Here is a 14,201-nt window from a genome sequence, read left to right as displayed (position 1 = left end):
CTACCACAACCGCCTTTCTTCTCTCCTTTCCCCTTTCCTTCTTTCTCTACTGTTTCTGCACCCAGGGCAGAATCTGGTGCCCTGTTCCATGTTGCTCCCCTGTTCTCTGAGTCTGTGCCTTGATGAGCGGAATTCACTCCCCATTTAAAATGAATTCGTTCTTTGGCAAGCGCACCAAATATCGTCAAGTAATAACCCACTAGGAATGGGGTTGAATCCCACAGAGATTAACGGATTAAAGCAAACAATAGTTAACTGATTATCCTAGTTAGACTATTCGGATTGGAGTGATAAGCAAATAGAATTGTAAATTGCATGAAAGTAAAGGAAAGCAATAAAGTGCAAGAAAGTAAATAGAAAGGAAAGTAAACTACAAGAAAGTAAAGTGCTGGAAATGTAAAGTGCAGAAAACGTAAATAACCATAAAGTAAATAAAAGAAAGAAAGATAAAATAAACATTGGGATCCAGAGATATTGCATTCTCCGGATTAATTGATTTCATTTCATCTTCAATCATGCAACTCATTGACCTATTGGCAATCATGATTGATTGAGCCCCAATTCCTTGGTGACTCAATCTCTCAAATCTTGATCAATAGCCAATTCCTTGCTCTAATTGCTCATGAGAAGAGATGAAGAATGGTCCCTGATTATACCACACACTTTCCTAGACCCAAATAATAGAGAGATTTCATGTCACCGTATCCCTTCCAAAACCCAAATCTATTCAAGTGTGAAAAAGAATTTCAAGCATGGTTTTATGTTTCCTCGCCCAAGGTTCACATAAAACCCAATTGCATTCAATCTCTTTTCTAAGATAATTGAATGCTAGAATGAAGAACGAAATTCTTTCTAGTAAATCAAAGAGAGATGAATAGAAGAAGAAGAATAAAAACAATCATTCCATCAAATAGTAATTCATAACTAAAATATTTACAACGTAAGAAAGAAAAGGAAAGAAGCTGATGGTTAATAGAGAGGTTCTGAAGACTTCCCCCAAACCAGCCATGACTAATTCTATGAAACTAAGGCCTTTATATAGGGTCTCCTAAATTACAAACTTAAGTGAAATTAAAAGCAAATTACAATGAAATGAAAATGAACTATACTAGATGCTTCTTATGGCCTTGATTGATTGATAAGTGTGGTTTGAATGAGAGTTGGAGTGGGCTTGGTTGAAGGTTGGAGGCTGCAGGGAGAAGTTGGCGTGTGGTTTCAAGTGCCACTCCCACTTGATTTTGCTCTTTGGATTGTGACCCATTTGATACGCTGAAATGATAGAGTTGTTTAGGCCTTAATCTAAATGTCCATTATAAATTATTATATATTGTTGGAAAGCTCTAGATGTTATCTTTATAATTCCGCTAGAACCAACTCATTTGGACCTCTGTAGCTCATGTTATGCCCATTTGAAGGTGGATAGGTCAGTCTGTCAAGTAGTCCGGCGTGCCACGCCGACTTCTTGTCGTGCCACGCCCATATGTTATGAAACTGGCGTGCCACACCTTTAATGATGCACAAAATCTTCCTAGCTGGCCATTGGAACTGGCGTGCCATGCCCAGAATCTGGCGTGCCACGCCAATGATGAAAATAGAGCTGGCGTGCCACGCCTTCGATATCAAGTGGCACGCCCAGGTTTTGCAATGATAAATTAATGGCCATTTTCACCTCTAGTTTTAATGTCCACCCTAAAATGTTATATATAGTTGGAAAGCACTTGATGTCAACTTTCCAACGCCTCCTAAAGCAGAGCATTTGGATCTCTACAATGCAAGTTATGTTCCTTTGAAGATGAAGAGGTCAGGCGGGTAACTCTGCAGTGATGTGTTTTTCTTCTTGTGTTTTCGGGGTCAATATCTTCCTCAATTATTATGTCCACCATAAAGTGTTATATATGGTTGGAAAGCTCTGGATGTCTACTGTATAATGGCACTAGATTCATTCCATTTAGAGTTGTGAAGCTCAAGATATTTTTATTTGATTGAGAGGAGGTCAGGCTGGCATATGCCCCAACGTGCCATGCCCACTTCTTGGCGTGCCACACCCATAGTGGGGCTCAAAATTACTCCTCTGGAACTTAAGCCTAGCGTGCCATGCCCAAGACACCAATTGGCACGCCCTCTTTGGGATTTTGGCTTCACAAACTTGGCGTGCCACTCCCATAGCACCAAGTGGCACGCCCATGTTGGAACTTCATTCTTTCAAGCTTGGCGTGCCACGCCTAGAACCCAAGTGGCACGCCCAAGTCACAATTGAGGTTGGCGTGCCACACCTTCGACATCAAGTGTCACGCCCATGTTGAACTCTTCAATCTCCCTTGCTGGAATGCTAGCCTGGCGTGCCACGCTTAGAGCTTCAAGTGGCACGCCCATTGTTGAGAGTTGGTTCAAAAGCTTGGTGTGCCACGCCTAGAGCTTCAAGTGGCATGCCCAGCTTTACACACCCAGCTTTATTTGTTATTTCCTTCCCCTTTTGTTGCTCTTTTTTACCTAAAATTCAGCACAAACCCATTTCAAAGAAATGTACCATAATATATATCATTTGGTTCATAAAATTGCATTGATTCAATGAGATTATGCTCTTTTTGTGGTCCATTTAGATAAGAAAAAGGGGTAAATGATGCAAGTTATCACAACACCAAACTTAAACTTTGCTTGTCCTCAAGCAAACAAAGAATCGTGAAATAGATTTTGCAAACCAAGGTGAGAAGAGTAGCAATTTTTATGTTCATGGTTGGCTAGTTTCTTATGCATGCTATGATGAGTCGAATTCACGCCCCATTATAAAATTTGTGAATGCGTTCTTTTGGCAAGCGCACCAAAATTATCGTCAAGTAATAACCCACAGTGGAGTGGGATCGTATCCACAGAGATTGGTAGATTTGAGAAATTCTTAATCAATTGGGGAATTAGTCAAGTTAGGTAGAATAGATTTTGATTGCAGAATTGTAACAGTGCAGAATTATAAATGACTCAAAAGTAAATGAAAGCAGTAAATGGCAGAATTGGAAATGGTAGGAAAGTAAAGAGCAGAAACTTAAATGACTTAATAGTAAATGGGAATGGGGAATTGCAGAATGTAAAGAAAACTATAAAGAAAGTGGAAGATAAGAATGAGGGAATTCATTGAGATTAGCAGATGTTGTCTCTTTGGATTAAATCCAGCTCATATCCTCTTCAATCATGTAACTCATTGACCTCTTGGCAATCATGATTGATTGAGCCCCAATCCCTTGGTGACTCAATCTCTCAGATCTTGATCAATAGCCAATTCCTTGGTCTAATTGCTCATAAAGAGAGATATGCTTGGTCCCTGATTATACAACACATCATCATAGGTCCAAGTAAAGGGAGGACTTTATGTCACCATATCCAAACACCAAAACCCATATCCTACTCAAGTGTGATAAGGGATTTCTAGCATGATTTCATGTTTCCTTTTCCAAGGCTCCCATGAAACCCATTTTGTATTAACCCCTTTTCCAAGGTGATTGAATACTAGCATGAGGAACGAAATTCCTTCTACCGAATCAAAGAGAAGATGAAGAGAAGAAGAATTCACTATCATTAATCCATCAAGTACAACAGAGCTCCCTCTCTCAATAAGAGGGAATTTACCTACCCATAGCTCAAGAAAAAGTAAAAGATGGAAAAAGTGAATCTAACTATCCTTCAACTAATAGCTCAACTGCTTAACCCCTTTTTTAGTACTTCCAAGGGGTATATATACTACTCCTAGCAATAGCAAATAAATAAAAATACAAAAGTAAAAGTAAAATTACATTTTGGAGGAGAAAGAAACTCATAAAACGTGATCTCCTAGCTAGTGTGTGATTGGCGCTTCAATGGCGTGCCACGCCTTGCCCTAATTCTGCCTTGGCGTGCCACGCCCAATCCTCAAGTGGCACGCCTCCTTTCACTGACCACCCTGGCGTGCCATGCCTTCGAGCCCAAGTGGCACGCCCAGGGTTCTTTTAAACCTTGGGTAGCCTGGCGTGCCACGCCTTCGAGCCCAAGTGGCACGCCCAGGCCTTTTCCCTCTCTTTGTTAGCTTCTGGAAATTTGAACTGGTGTGGCACACCCAGGGTTTGGCGTGCCATGTCCATGCTATGTGCTTGATCTATCTCTCTGGAAAGTTGAACTAATGTGGCACTCCCAGAGTTTGGCGTGCCACACCCTTCATGTGCTTGGCTCCTCTGCTTGGCGTGCCACGCCCAGAACTCAAGTGGCACGCCCAGGTCTTCTCTTGGGTGATTGGTGATAGTGGCGTCCCACGCCTAGGACTCAAGTGACACGCCCAGTTAGTTTTTAAAGCTGGCGTGCCCCGCCTTCGATACCAAGTGGCACGCCTATATGGTTGGCCTTGTTTCTCCCTCTCTGGAAAGTATAACCAGCGTGCCACGCCCAGGTGTTGGCGTGCTATGCCCATCATTTGCCTTGGTTCCAATAGCTGGCATGCCACGCCTAGTATTCAAGTGGCATGCCCAGGTAAGGATCTTGAGCTGGCGTGCCACGCCTTCAACACCAAGTGGCACGGCCAGCCTTTGCTTTGGCCTTCTTTGTAACTTGGCGTGCCATGCCCAGATGCTCAAGTGGCACGCCCAAGTAAAGATGGAAACTTGGCGTGCCACGTGTTGATGCTGAAGTGGCATGCCCATTCTTTTTAACCTTCAACTTCCTCTCTGGAATTTTCTACCAGCGTGCCATGCCAAGCTGCTCAAGTGGCACGCCCATTCACTTTTGTCCTTCTTAGCTTTGGCGTGCCACGCTTGGTTCCTCAAGTGGCACACCAAATTGATTTTAAAGCTGGCGTGCCACGCCTTCGACACTAGGTGGCACGCCCATAGATTAAGTGGTGAGTTTGGCGTGCCACGCCCCTTTGGTGGCCTTCATTGTTGCTCTCTGGAATGTTGTACTGGCGTGCCACGTCAATGTGAAGGCTGGAGGATCCTCTCTGGACTTTAGTACTGGCGTGCCACGCCCAACTTCTAGCATGCCACGCCCATGTGATTTTGTGGCGTTTGCTCCAAGTGGCACGCCCATTTCACACGCCCAGCTTCTTTTGTTGTTCTCTCCCCCTTTTTGATGTCTTTTTCTCCTGAAATTCAGCACAAACTCATTTCAAAGCAATGTACTGTAATGTTTATCAATTGATGCATGAATTGCAATGATTTAATGATATTTTGTGATGTCTTTTTATGTGATAAACCCATATTTTATGATATATTTTGTGCTTAGTTTAAGTGATTTATTCAATCCTTCACCCACAAGATTCTAGGCTTCCTCAACAGTTTTCATCAGTTGTAATGAACCTCCAGCAAAGTGATCTAACGCCTCTTGAGATTTCAATGTTAGGCCTTCATAGAAATTCTGCGGCACATCCCATTCATTGAACATCTCCGGAGGACACTTTCTGATTAAGGCTTTGTACCTCTCCCATGCTTCATACAAGGATTCGGCGTCTGATTGTGTGAAAGTCTGAACCTCAGTTTTCAGCCTGATGATCCTTTGGGGTGGGTAGAATTTGGCTAGAAACTTAGTCACCAAATCATCCCAACTAGTGATACTTCCTTGGGGAAAAGTTTCAAGCCATTGTGCAGCCTTGTCCTTTAATGAGAACGGGAACAACAGAAGCTTGTAAGTTTCAGGATTCACGCCATTGGATTTGACAGTGTCACAAATCCTTAAAAAGGTAGATAAATGCTGGTTGGGATCTTCCAATGGGCTGCCTCCATAGGAACAATTGTTCTGGACAAGTGTAATGAGTTGTGGTTTTAGCTCAAAATTGTTTGCATTCACATTGGGGGTTAAGATGCTGCTTCCACAGTATCTGGGATTTGCAAAAGTATAGGAGGCCAACACTATCCTCTGTGGTGGATTAGGATTAGATGGATCTCTTTCCATCTCGTGATATTCTTCCTCAGATTCTTCCTCTCCAACAATACCTTTCCCTCTTTCAGCTCTTCTTAATCTCCTGAGAGTCCTCTGGTCAGCTTCGGATAAGATAGGAGTAGCTCTCCCTGTACCTGGCATACAAACAAAACAAGAGAAACATATAACCAGTGATACTTCAATCTATTGCTAGAATGAAGTTTTAGTTAGCTTAAGCAAAAATTCAAACAGTTAGTAGGTTAGTCAAAATTAAAGAAAAAGTGCTTGATCTAAACTATCACCTCACTTAATCATTGTCAATCTATTCAATCCCCGGCAACGGCGCCAAAAACTTGATGTGCGGAAAACGATCCGACACAAAACTCACCGGCAAGTGTACCGGGTCGCATCAAGTAATAAAACTCACGGGAGTGAGGTCGATCCCACAGGGATTGAAGGATTGAGCAACTTTAGTTTAGTGGTTGAATTAGTCAAGCAAACAAGTGTTGATTCTGTGAAAATTGTGTTGACAGGAATTAAATTGCATAGAATGTAAAAGGGAGTGGGTGATTTGCAGGAAATTAAAGGGAACAAAAAGAAAAAGAGTTGAATCTTAAAGTGCAAGTAATGAAAATTGCAGAAACTTAAAGTGCAAGAAATATAAATGACTTGAAAAATAAAAGGGGAGTGGGAATTGGATCTGCAGGAATTAAACAGGGAAAAGCAAAACTTAACAGAATGAAGAGTAGTTGATGTAATTAGTTGAACCGGATCTCAAAACTAAAAGGAAAATAAACTTGGTGTAGTAATTAAACAAGGAAATTAAAATGGAAACCAATAGATCTCAGGACCCAAGAGACTAGATAACTAAGTCTAGATCTCAATGCCTTCTTAGATCCAAATTTAAAGAGCAAATGCCAAATTAAAGAAGAGAGCAATGTAGAAATGTAAATCCAAGTTCAATTTTCCAGAAGCTGCAGTAAGAAAAACAGAGAGATCTCAAGGTGAGATTGAGACAGAATTTCCTCAATTCTTCAACACCCAAGACTCAAGACAAGTGTAGATGAAATTGAAAAAAACAAGAAAACTAAGAGGAAGAGAATTCAATTCTCCTTCCCCAAGACTCAGAATCTCCATACAGCTCAAAACCCAAAAGCTCTCTACTATGAATACTATGAAAATTCTTAAAGAAAACTCTAAAAAGAAAAGCTCCTTAAAACTTCAAATCCTAAGCTATTTATACACTTTCTTCAAATGATCATTAAGCCTTGAATTGGGCCTTTAGTCTTGATGGAATTGGGTTGATAATAGCCTCTGTTGATTGCTCTTGGTGTTGGGATGAAATCCACTTCTGAACCGGGCCATGAACCATTCACGTTTGAGTCAACATTTGAGGCAAACGTTGACTCAAACGTCCCTTGTGTGAGGCATTATGTAGATACCCTTCTAGCTGGCATCCACGTTCGAGCCAACGTTTGAGGTAAAACGTGAGCTCAAATGTGGTTCTTCCCAGGCTCCCTTTTTGGCCAACGTTTGGCCCAACGTTTGAGGCAAACGTTGGCGCAAACGTGGCTCATCTAAACCATCAATCAGGGGTGCTTTGCCATGTTCTTCCTTGCCAAAATGTAGGCAACGTTTGACCTCACGTTTGAGGCAAACGTTGGCTCAAACGTTGCCATGTCCAGGAGTGCTCTTTTTCATTCTTTTTGGCGCCAACGTTTGACCTCACGTTTGGGGCAAACGTTGGCGCAAACATTGCCTTCCCTTGCTTCTTCTTCAGCCAACGTTTGCCTCAACGTTTGAGGCAAACGTTGGCACAAATGTTGGCTCTTCTCCAAGGTGTTCTTCATCTGCTTCTCACGTTTGAGTTAACGTTTGAGGCAAACGTTAGCTCAAACGTTGATCCCTCTTTTCAAGCCCATTCTTGCAACCTTCTTCCAAGCTTTATTCCACCTATCACCAATCAACAATTATATCAAAGCTATGCCATAATCATGAGAGTTGTTCTTCTTCTTGTCATATGAGCAATTATGGCACAAAAACTCATGAAAATGCATTAATTTATCCATGGTTGATTGAATCAAAGGAAACATGAAATTCAACCCAATTAACTTACTTATGGCTTAAGAAAGTGCATAAAACTAAATGAAAACAAAGAAAAAAGACTAGTGAAACTAGGCTAAGATGACTTGTCATCAGGTATTTCAGTTTATTATTACTTTTCTTTTATTTACATTATTGTTATTCTCATCTGAAGGCATTTTTATTCCGGTAGATTTATTTTTCTCCTTTTGGCCTTGGTTAAGAAATCAGTAACTCGGGAGTTATCAAACTCAAACATGATTGATAATTGTTATCTTTGTTGATTGAATTGAACTTCAATAATCCCAATCTTTTCTTAGGAAATAAATAGGATTTGAAGATCAAACCAATTAATCCCTTGACCTTCCTTTATCTTAGTAAAGGTTAACAAAGTGGAATTAAGATTCAATTCTCATCATCATTGATAAGGATAACTAGGATAGGACCTCTAATTTCTCATACCTTGCCAAAAGTTTATTTACAGACATTTATTTATTTTACTTGCCATTTAAATTGCCTGTTCTTCATTTACTTTAATTGCTAATTAAACTATTCACTCCTCATTCTTAAAACCCCAATTTACAATCTCCATAACCAATAATAAGAACATACTTCCCTGCAGTTCCTTGAGAAGACGACCCGAGGTTTGAATACTTCGGTTATCAATTTTTTTAGGGTTTTGTTACTTGTGACAACCAAAATGTTTGTATGAAAGGACTTTTGAAGGTTTAGAAACTATACTTGCAACGAGGATTTATCCGTAAATTTCTAGACCACGCAAAAGTTCTCTCATCAAAATGGCGCCGTTGTTGGGGAGCTGCAATCGTGTGTCTTATTATTGGTTATTGTAAATATTTTTCTTTTACTTGTGTTAGAATCTTAGAATTCTTATTTTCTTTTTAAAATCTTTTTCAAAAAAAAAAATTTAAAATAATTTTTCTATTAAATCCTGTGTCAAACTTTAAGTTTGGTGTTTTCTTGTTGATTTTTTTGAGTTTTTCGAAAATTTATTTTGGGTTTCTAAAATTTTAAGTTTGGTGTTCTTCCTTAGTGTTCTTAAGTTTTCCTTGTGTGTTGATCTTAAAATTTTTAAGTTTGGTGTTCCTTGGTGTCTTTTCCCCCCAAAATTTTCGAAAATAAGGAACCTCAGATCTAAAAATTTTAAATCCTGTGTTATCTTGTTGTTTTTCTCTCTCCTAAAAAAAATTTCAGATTTTCATTTCAAAATTTAAAAGCTTTTTCAAAAATCATCATATCTTTTTCAAAATCTCCTAACCACTCTCTTTCTCCTCACTTTTTCGAAAATCTTTTACTCATTTTTTTATTTTATTTTGATTTATTTTCTTTTCGAAATAAATTAATAAATAAATAAATAAAAATATTTTTTCTATTTTATATCATCTCCCTTTCTCCATCATGGACCTAAGCGGAAATGAACAGTCCAGGAGGACTCTGGGGTCATATTCTAACCCCTCTACTGCTTCATATGGGAGTAGTATCTGCATACCCTCCATTGGAGTCAGTAGCTTTGAGTTGAATCCTCAGCTCATTATCATGGTGCAGCAAAGTTGCCAGTATTCTGGTCTTCCACAGGAAGAACCTACAGAGTTTCTGGCACAGTTTTTACAAATTACTGACAGATTACATGATAAAGAAATAGATCAGGATGTCTACAGACTATTACTGTTTCCATTTGCTGTAAAAGATCAAGCTAAGAGGTGGTTAAATAACCAACCTAAAGCCAGCATAAGGACATGGAAACAGCTGACAGAAAAATTCCTGAATCAGTATTTTCCTCCAAAAAGGATGACACAGCTAAGGCTGGACAACCAAGGCTTTAAACAAGGAGATAATGAATCTCTTTATGATGCCTGGGAGAGATACAGAGAGATGCTACGAAAATGCCCCTCTGAAATTTTTTCAGAGTGGGTTCAGGTAGACATCTTCTACTATGGGCTTGCAGAAGAAACTCAGATGTCTCTAGATTACTCAGCTGGTGGATCTATCCACATGAGAAAGACAATTGAAGAGGCTCAAGAGCTCATTGATACAGTTGCCAAGAATCAGCATCTGTACCTAAGCAGCAACCCTTCCATGAATGAAGAGGTTAAAATAGTAACTGCTGAACTCAGTCCTATAAAACAAGCTACTGAATTCAATCAGCAATTGGATTTTCTAACAAAGCAGCTAGCCGAATTTAAAGACAGGTTACAAGAGACAAGGATGGCTAATATACATATGGACGAACAGTTTAAGCAAACAAAGCAGCAGCTGTCGAGGCAAATAGTAGAAGAATGCCAAGCAATTCAACTAAGAAGTGGGAAAACATTAAATACCCCACCTCAAGGCAGCAAAAAGCTAAGAAATGAGCAAACCACCCAAAATTCACCTGAGGACAGTAAGAGCCCAGGGAAAAATAATTCTGGCGCTAAAACGCCAGAAAATTGGTGGAAGGCTGGCGCTGAACGCCCAGACCATGGCCAAAACTGGCGTTCAACGCCAGAAACAAAGCAGGATTGGCGTTCAACGCCAGAAATGGGCAAGGATCTGGCGTTGAACTCCCAAAATGGGCAGGATCTGGCACTGAATGCCCAAAATGGGCACAGCTCTGGCGTTCAGACGCCAGGAGCAGACAAGGAGCTGGCGTCCAGTTTCACTCCAGCTTCTAACTCTGGCACTCAATTGCCAGTGAGGGATCAGACACACACAAGTGCTGATGACATCCCCTCTAAAAAGGCTTCTTCAACCACTTCTGTAGGCAATAAACCTGCAGCAACTAAGGTTGAAGAATATAAAGCCAAGATACCTTATCCTCAAAAACTCCGGAAAGAGGAGCAGGATAAGCAATTTGCTTGCTTTGCAGATTATCTCAGGACTCTTGAAATAAAGATTCCATTTGCAGAAGCACTTGAGCAAATACCCTCTTATGCCAAGTTCATGAAAGAGATCTTGAGTCATAAGAAGGATTGGAGAGAAACAGAAAGAGTTCTCCTTACTGAAGAATGCAGTGCAGTCATTCTGAAGAGCTTTCCTGAAAAGCTTAAAGACCCTAGGAGTTTTCTGATACCATGCATATTAGAGGGTAATTGCACCAAGACAGCTTTATGCGATCTTGGGGCAAGCATCAACCTAATACCTGCATCCACTATCAGAAAGCTTGGCTTAACTGAAGAAGTTAAACCAACCCGGATATGTCTCCAACTTGCTGATGGTTCTACTAAATACCCATCAGGCGTGATTGAAGACATGATTGTCAGAGTTGGGCCATTCGCCTTTCCCACTGACTTTGTTGTGCTGGAAATGGAGGTGCACAAGAGTGCTACTCTCATTCTAGGAAGACCCTTCCTAGCAACTGGACGATCCCTCATTGACGTTCAACAGGGGGAAATAACCTTGAGAGTCAATGATGATGAGTTCAAGTTGAACGCTGTCAAAGCCATGCAGCATCCAGACACATCAACAGACTGCATGAAAGTTGATCTTATTGACTCTTTAGTAGAAGAGATCAACATGGCTGAGAGTCTCGAATCAGAGTTGGAAGACATCTTTAAAGATTTTCAGCCTGATTTGGAGGATTCAGAGGACATGAAAGAGCCTCTGAACTTTCTTCTGAAAGAGGAAAAACCTCCTAAACCTGAGCTCAAGCCATTACCACCATCCTTGAAATATGCATTTCTGGGAGAAGGTGACACTTTTCCAGTGATCATAAGCTCTGCTTTAAATTCACAGGAAGAGGAAGCACTTATTCAAGTGCTAAGGACACACAAGACAGCTCTTGGGTGGTCCATAAGTGACCTTAAGGGCATAAGCCCAGCTAGATGCATGCACAAAATCTTATTGGAGGATAATGCCAAACCAGCGGTTTAACCACAGAGGCGGCTTATTTCCAGCCATGAAAGAAGTGGTGCAGAAAGAGGTCACCAAATTATTGGAGGCTGGGATTATTTATCCTATTTCTGATAGCCCCTGGGTGAGCCCTGTTCAAGTCGTCCCAAAAAAGGGAGGCATGACAGTGATTCATAATGAAAAAAATGAACTGGTTCCTACAAGAACGGTTACAGGGTGGCGCATGTGTATTGACTACAGAAGGCTCAATACAGCCACCAGAAAGGATCATTTTCCTTTACCATTCATAGACCAGATGCTAGAAAGACTAGCAGGTCATGATTATTACTGCTTTTTGGATGGCTACTCAGGCTATACCCAGATTGCAGTAGATCCCCAGGATCAAGAGAAAATAGCATTCACATGTCCATCCGGAGTGTTTGCTTATAGAAGGATGCCTTTTGGGCTATGTAATGCGCCTGCAACATTCCAGAGATGCATGCTCTCTATTTTCCCTGACATGGTGGAAAAATTTCAGGAAGTCTTCATGGATGACTTCTCAGTATATGGAGACTCATTCAGCTCCTGTCTCGATCACCTGAAACTGGGAAAAGTGTCACTTCATGGTGACTGAAGGAATTGTTCTTGGGCATAAAATCTCAAACAAGGGAATAGAGGTGGATCAAGCAAAAATTGAGGTAATTGAAAAATTACCACCACCTGCCAATGTTAAGGCAATCAGAAGCTTTCTGGGGCATGCAGGATTCTATAGGAGGTTTATAAAGGATTTTTCAAAAATCGCAAAACCTCTAAGCAATCTGCTAGCTGCTGACACGCCATTTGTGTTTGACACAGAGTGCCTGCAGGCGTTTGAGACGCTGAAAGCTAAGCTGGTCACAGCACCAGTCATTTCTGCACCAGACTGGACATTACCATTTGAGATAATGTGTGATGCCAGTGATCACGCCATTGGTGCAGTACTGGGACAGAGGCATAACAAGCTTCTGCATGTCATTTATTATGCTAGTCGCGTTCTAAATGATGCCCAGAAAAATTACACAACCACAGAAAAAGAATTACTTGCAGTGGTTTACGCCATTGACAAGTTCAGATCGTACTTAGTAGGATCAAAAGTGATTGTGTATACCGACCATGCTGCTCTTAAATATCTACTCACAAAGCAGGATTCAAAACCCAGGCTCATCAGATGGGTATTGCTTCTGCAAGAGTTTGATATAGAAATAAGAGACAGAAAAGGGACAGAGAACCAAGTGGCTGATCATCTGTCCCGGATAGAGCCAATGGAAGGGACGTCCCTCCCCTTTCTTGAGATCTCTGAGACATTTCCTGATGAGCATTTATTTGCCATTCAGGAAGCACCATGGTTTGCCGATATTGCAAACTATAAAGCTGCAAGGTTCATACCCAAGGAGTACAACAGGATACAAAAGAAGAAATTAATTACTGATGCCAAGTATTACTTGTGGGATGAACCTTATCTCTTTAAGAGATGTGCAGACGGAATAATCCATAGGTGCGAGCCTAGAGAAGAAGCACAGAGGATCCTGTGGCATTGCCATGGATCTCAATATAGAGGCCATTTCGGAGGTGAGCGAACAGCCACCAAGGTCCTCTAATGTGGCTTCTATTGGCCCACACTCTATAAAGATTCCCGAGAGTTTGTACGTAATTGTGACAGTTGCCAAAGAGCTGGTAATCTGCCTCATGGTTACGCCATGCCTCAACAAGGAATCTTGGAAATCGAGTTGTTTGACGTATGGGGAATTGACTTCATGGGACCTTTCCCACCATCATACTCAAACACTTATATTCTGGTGGCAGTTGATTATGTATCAAAATGGGTTGAGGCTATTGCCACACCCACCAATGATACTAAAACAGTGTTGAAGTTCCTCCAGAAACATATCTTTAGCAGGTTTGGTGTCCCTAGAGTACTAATCAGTGATGGGGGCACTCACTTCTGCAATAAACAGCTTTACTCTGCCATGGTTTGGTATGAAATTCGCCACAAGGTGGCCACTCCATATCATCCACAAACTAATGGGTAAGCTGAAGTCTCTAATAGAGAATTAAAGAGAATCCTGGAACGGACAGTAAATACCCGTAGAAAGGATTGGGCACGGAGCTTGGATGATGCTCTGTGGGCTTACAGGACAGCATTCAAGACCCCCATAGGGACATCTCCATACCAACTCGTGTATGGTAAGGCATGTCACCTGCCCGTGGAACTAGAACATAAGGCCTACTGGGCAACCAGATTCCTAAACTTTGATGCCAAATTAGCAGGAGAAAAACGATTGCTCCAGCTAAATGAGCTAGAGGAATTCAGATTCACAGCTTTCGAAAATGCCAAGCTTTATAAAGAAAAATAAAAAAAATGGCATGACAGAAAGCTGCCATCT

The sequence above is a fragment of the Arachis ipaensis genome, chromosome B1 (assembly GCF_059453495.1).
Source record: "Arachis ipaensis isolate K30076 ecotype BB chromosome B1, ASM5945349v1, whole genome shotgun sequence".
In the NCBI taxonomy this organism is placed as follows: Eukaryota; Viridiplantae; Streptophyta; class Magnoliopsida; order Fabales; family Fabaceae; genus Arachis; species Arachis ipaensis.
This window is presented reverse-complemented; position numbering follows the sequence as displayed.